Below are 5,926 nucleotides of genomic sequence, written 5' to 3' on the forward strand. Positions count from 1 at the left end.
CCGGTAAAACTATCGATGGTTAAAATATTTACTCTCTAGACCCTTCGTGTAAAACCAGCCATATTCTGCTGCTGGACAGGCAGAGGTAGGCACGTAAGCCATCTAATTGTGCGAGATTTTGAAAAATTTGTTTATTATTATCATATTAACAGATTTAAGTTCTACATTTTATTATATACCCAAGAATTTACAAGAATTTCATTACTCTTTTCAGTATTTACAATAAATCCTTTAGCTTCAAGAAGTGTTCTAGCGTCCTGAATATTTTGTAAACATTCAGTGTAGCTGGAGGACATAAACTTAATATTTCTTGTGTTAGCTTCTAATATTAATTTAATTATTCTAAATTCTAAACATTTTTATGAAACATATTCTTAAGAATCTTGCTACAAGTGCGCATGTGCAATAGTTACTCATTTGACTCGTTCGGTTGTTTACGAGTTGTTACGAATTGACTCGACCATTTTCCCGAAGTGGGATGGTCGAGTCGGAGGAGGGAGTTGTGATTATAAAAGAGGTTGTGACACATGCGCAGGGGCCACTTTCGCTTCCGACCGCCGACCCGTGCGGATGTCTGCTCCAGTGCTCTCTCCGTGTGAGTCATCAGTGCTGTAGTGCCATCTCGCTCGCTCCGTGTGAGTCATCGCCGCTTGCCAGTGCGCACGCGCTGTCCGACCGCTGCCTTGCTGCCTGCTGCCCTCTCATTGGTCAGTCCGATCGCTGCCTTGCTGCCTGCCGCCCTCTCATTGGTCGCTTCGCTTCAATTTATGAACGCGGGTTTACCTGCGGCCCTCAGATAGCCACCTAACGGTGCCAAACGGTTATCTGTCGGTTAACGCCTTGTGCGGGAGTGTTTTTGTTGTAATTTATAGATTGTTCGAATTTGCTTTGTTCAGTCTCTGAATATAGTTTACTTTTAGGAACATCGCTGACCAAGAAAAAGGTATTTTATAACCTTTTATCCACTTTTTTGATAAACTACCAGTGAGCGCGAGGTGGCGCGCGCGGCGCTGGACGCGACTGCCTATAGTAGGCTGTGAGCAAGCTCCTTCATCCTGGATTCCCCTTTTGCCTATGATTAAATTCTTTTTGACCTTCTTTGTCCTTTTCTGATTTTGATGCGAGCTTGTAGTCAACTAATCGCTTACTGAATAGGTACTTGTATACCTATGTTCCTTGAAGTTGTTCTTTTAGATCTTTTAAGGCTATATAGAATAAAGTTGTGTCGTGTGACTGAGTCTTGGTATTGTGTGTCACATTGGAATCCGTATCCATAAGTAATTTTAATAGGTACATATTTCTTGTTTCCGCAGACAAGAACACTGTGAGTGGCCTCTGCTAAACAAGAAGTAGCTGTAGCATTTGGTTTCATTTGAAACCTGCGTCCTATATTAATCCTGTTTGAGATTGCGGTCTTTTCCTCTGGGTTCAAATTGGGTGCATTGATTAGAATACTTAGATAAAAGTTGTAAAGTGTAAGCTTACTGCAAGATCAAACTGTATGTCTTCACCTGGAGTATTAGACTTTGATGGATCTTCTCCCGATACCTGCAGCAGTTCATTGTCTCATCCAGCGACAAGTGGTCGTTAGGGCGGCGGCCGTGCGTTACCTGTTACGCGACGCTTTTGGTTATGTACGCCTTCGTTCGAGGATACATTACAACTGGATTTACACACGTGTAGTTACAATTTCAATCAAATGAAAACTGAGGGTAGTATTAAAGTCTCAAAGCTCAATGTATAATAAAACTTCACTTACAGGTAAGTCATATTGACGATTTTGTGTTGTACTTTGCCAAAACATGGTAGGGAAAATACTCAAAATGCGGTATACCATCAAAAGAAGATTCTTCCTTATCCTTGCATAGGTTCCCTCTTCCGTCCGAGAATGGGCCTCTGAAGTAAGTAGATCGGTTAATCTTTCCAATATGGACCGTCGATATTTGAGGTTTTAGAGGGGCGGGGAGGGGGTTGACGGCTACTTCGGAGCTTTTATATATACTCTAGGGGTAGGGCAGACAAGACCATGTGGATAGTGGGGTGCTCTGATTCGGTTTTGGGTACTTTTTTGATATTAAAAAAGTACAGGATAATACAGAATTAGATAATACAGAAAGTTACAAACAATGAAAAAAATATTTTCAGCTATAAATTTCATTTTAAAATCCACAACAGACCTTATGCAATCCAACTTTTTCAAAATTCCAGTAAGCAATTTTTTTTTTTTTACTAATGATTTATTATTTTATAACCTGACCTGAAATAACATAAATCAAAACTTACTTTAACTCATCCGAGTAAGGATTAAGCCTTCTGCCAGATGACCTAGTAAGTCTGGGCATCGCAGCAAATTCCTCGCCAGGACTAGTCAGCCCACTAGGACCAGCAACCGGTTCGTCAAGGATCGGCGCAGAAGAGGAGGCCGTGACAAGCGGCTAATTTGAGTCCAACACTTGCACTTCACTTAACTCTTCAAACAATGGGCTTCGGAGACGCCATGGTAGTCAAACGTTGTAAGTTTATAGGAGTACGTAAAACGATTTCTACTGCAAGGGTGACAAACGATGACTGGACGCCATTAAACAAAATGAATGGCTTAAAAACAAATTTAGTGATCACCAAAAAGTATCGATACCCGAGTAGTATCAATATTTTCAATAACTTTTGTACTATCTACAAAACAAATATGGGCATTTAAACCGATGATCCATATTAGAAAGTTTAATGTCGATACCAGAGTAGTATCGATACTTTGAAAATTTTCGGAACCCTACACTAAGTGATTGACGTTTGACATCAATTATTTGTCAAATATATTTTGTAATTGCGTGTTGTTACTTACCAATTTGTGTGAAAAGTTTTAATAAATGTATCTCATGAACCGTAAGTTTGCGCAACCTAAATCTTTGCAAAACTCTTTCTTTTAGTGAGTACTATCTACAAAAAAATGGGCATTTAAATCGACGGTCCATATTGGAAAGATTATCCAAAACAGCTTCACTATTAACTATGTCTAATGAAAACTTTATTTTTAGTGTTAAAGTTTGGGCTAAATTTTGTTTTCCTAATGGTGATGGGACATCCATTGAATCATTAAAAACTGCCCAGCATAGGATACTATGTGAAAATCATTTGAATGAATCTTCATTTACCAGCAGCGATAGGAAAAGACTTAACAAGTTAGATTAAGAGTGAATAGAGGAGGATATAGACCAATTAAAAAACAAACATTGTAGTCCATATAGAGCAAGTTATGACATCCAAGTGAGTATTTACATTCATATTCTACCTAAGTCAAATAGACAAATTTTTATAGTCATGCTTTTTTACATAGAGGTAGGTAGGCAGTACATTTCTGACACACATCTAGGTGATATATGGATGATTAAAAGTTTTCTATTTTCTCCATCCACTTATTGGATTTGTTATCTTTTTCGAATTTTTTATTCAATTATTTTTGTATATTTTCCAGGAACCATCAACTAGCAAAGGTATTTTGTAGGACTTGGACGTGAAAAAGTTCAGTGAACTTACACCTCAAAAGCAAACGCTGTCTAAGAGATGCAGAAAAAATCTATCTGAAATAGTGAGGCTCTGAAAAAAGTTTCAAGGTGATAAAAACTCCAAAAGATCTATATTAAGTGTACTAACATCAAACGAACCTAGCAATGAAATATTAAAAAGCACATTAAATAATTCATTTTCTTTACTATTACAAAGCCAACTGAAAAACTTTATAAGAAAATTAACTGGAATGAGATGGACACTGGATGATAAAGTGAACGTCTTGAGCATCTATAAGAAATCAAACTTTTGTTTTATATTATTGATTAGGTTATTTTGAAAGAAAATATTTTTTTAACTGGATTATTATACATAATTATAAGTTTATAATAATACAAATAGTTTTAATCCGGTATAAAAAATTGGTTTCTTTCAATGTGTAAAAGCTATGTTAACCAAAGACAATACTAGGTTATTTTGTCAGCTCTCTCAAGGCATTATTGAACAAAATTCCAATGGTATGTGGAATCAACAGCCCAGTAATACAGACAGTAAAAGAAATCACAAAAGACCAAGATGTCAATGATAATTTATGTAAAATGGCTTTTGATGAAATGTCAATAAGAAAAAATCTGACATATAACGTAAAACTCAATGCTAAGGCCGTACTACTGTGCTAGCAAACCATAGTCGAACTTTCATGGTTATCGGTGTTCGAAAATGCTGGAAACAGCCAATAGCATTTTACTTCTCAGGAGATTGTGACACAGCAGACAAGTCAGCAGCTCTTGTCGAGGAGGTAACCACTTCTTTAGAATATTATACAAAATGTGGTTGAATATTAATTTTTACAAATTTACATTGGCTTGTTTGCTTGAGTGCATGTTTAAAGATTTAATTTTTTTTTAAACGGTATTTCCAATTTACACTAGATATACAAATAAACAGAAAACTAAACATAGGTTGGTATAATAATTTAATTAATTGAACAGCGGAAAGATATTAAAACTTTTTTATGACTTATTTATCCATTGAACCATGACCATCCATTGACTTATTTATCCGCTAGTGGCCTTTGGCAATTATTTCCCTGCATCAAGTAGTTGTTAGTATTGCCTTATTGCCTAATTAAAATAACTAATAATTGATGTACCTCTGCTGTACCATATTTATTTTCTTATTGCCGCTTGACCTGTGATTGGTTAAAATTGTTTTGAGAATAAGATCATAACCTTCCATTGCAGGTACAGTAAAGTGGAGCCACATAGAGGAGTTTTATAATAAAGATCGCGAGAATCCCAACCGTGTTTGCTCCAGCTTTAACCCAGCACCACTTACAACCAGTACAGAATGGCAAACAGAAAATCAAAGAGCGCCTAGCAGATCAAATTTTAAGCCATTCGGTTGCAGTTGGAATATTTGCCAAAGTAAGTTTCAAAATTTTATTGAAAAGTACTTCCGTCCGCGATGGCCTCCTAAACTACTTAACCGATTTTAAATTAAATTGGCACACCGTGAGCGGTCTGGTCCAACTTAAGAGATAGGGTAGCTTAGATCTTTAATTATAGTCGCAATTTTATTTTATTGCAAATTATTTGTCTATAATTAATTGACAGTCACAATTATTCGACTGAATTGAGTAAGTGATCAATAGATGGCACTGCTATGGTAAACCGACAAACGTGTCATATAAGCTACAATTCAATATCATGATTACCACGTGTTATTGAGGCTAAAGTATGAACTTTTTTAATTTTTGGTGTTAGCCAACCACGTGTTACTTAGACCGAAGTGTAAATCAAATTCAAATCTAAAACCACATTCTATGGCAGCTAGTAATTATATAATTTATTTTACCTTCAGATGAATGATGACAAGACGCCCCTGGAACAACTGTCGCTGGACAAGCTTTTCGACTGAACGGAGATTCGACCGACAGGAAAGAGGTATAAACACTTATTATAATAATACTTGACATCTGTAATTGTGGATGTGATCCAAACCCCACGTCGGTCCAATTAAAAACTAGCTTAGGCAATTAGTAGCAGCGTTTTTAATACGCTGAAATTATTATTCTTCGAAGACACTAAACCTAGCTGCGCAACTGAATATCCCTGTAACAGCCAGGTGGAACCTCCAACCTCCCAGGGAAATTAAGTGGCATCGCCGACTCAGCTACGCCTACGTCTGGCTATGCTCTCGGGGTGTAACTCCCATGATTTAGTTAATCGTTATGAAACGAATAACTGTATGTAGAAGAGAGTGCCTGCGTCTGGCTATGCTCTCGGAGTGTAACTCCCATGATTTAGTTAATCGTTATGAAACGAATAACTGTATGTAGAAGAGAGTGCCTGCGTCTGGCTATGCTCTCGGAGTGTAACTCCCATGATTTAGTTAATCGTTATGAAACGAATAACTGTAT

The 5,926-nt window shown here is 37.0% G+C and overlaps 2 long non-coding RNA genes across 5 annotated transcripts; one reads left to right on the top strand and one right to left on the bottom strand.

The window, feature by feature from the left end:
• Window positions 1-978: 978 nt before the first annotated feature.
• LOC123711309 lies at window positions 979-2,634 on the bottom strand. The gene is made up of 3 exons (XR_006753933.1): window positions 2,284-2,634; window positions 1,760-1,896; window positions 979-1,610 (listed from the first exon to the last, which is right to left on the bottom strand). It is a non-coding gene; the product is annotated as an uncharacterized LOC123711309 (long non-coding RNA).
• A 170-nt stretch (window positions 2,635-2,804) lies between these two features.
• LOC123711310 lies at window positions 2,805-5,713 on the top strand. Of its 4 annotated transcripts, none has more exons than XR_006753935.1 (6): window positions 2,805-2,926; window positions 3,036-3,264; window positions 3,473-3,611; window positions 4,260-4,303; window positions 4,749-4,931; window positions 5,368-5,713. It is a non-coding gene; the product is annotated as an uncharacterized LOC123711310 (long non-coding RNA). The 4 variants fall into 4 exon arrangements; XR_006753936.1 differs by having other exon boundaries at window positions 2,814-2,883; XR_006753934.1 differs by having other exon boundaries at window positions 2,822-3,264.
• The last annotated feature ends 213 nt before the right edge of the window (window positions 5,714-5,926 follow it).

This window comes from Pieris brassicae, chromosome 6, assembly GCF_905147105.1.
Source record: "Pieris brassicae chromosome 6, ilPieBrab1.1, whole genome shotgun sequence".
In the NCBI taxonomy this organism is placed as follows: domain Eukaryota; kingdom Metazoa; phylum Arthropoda; class Insecta; order Lepidoptera; family Pieridae; genus Pieris; species Pieris brassicae.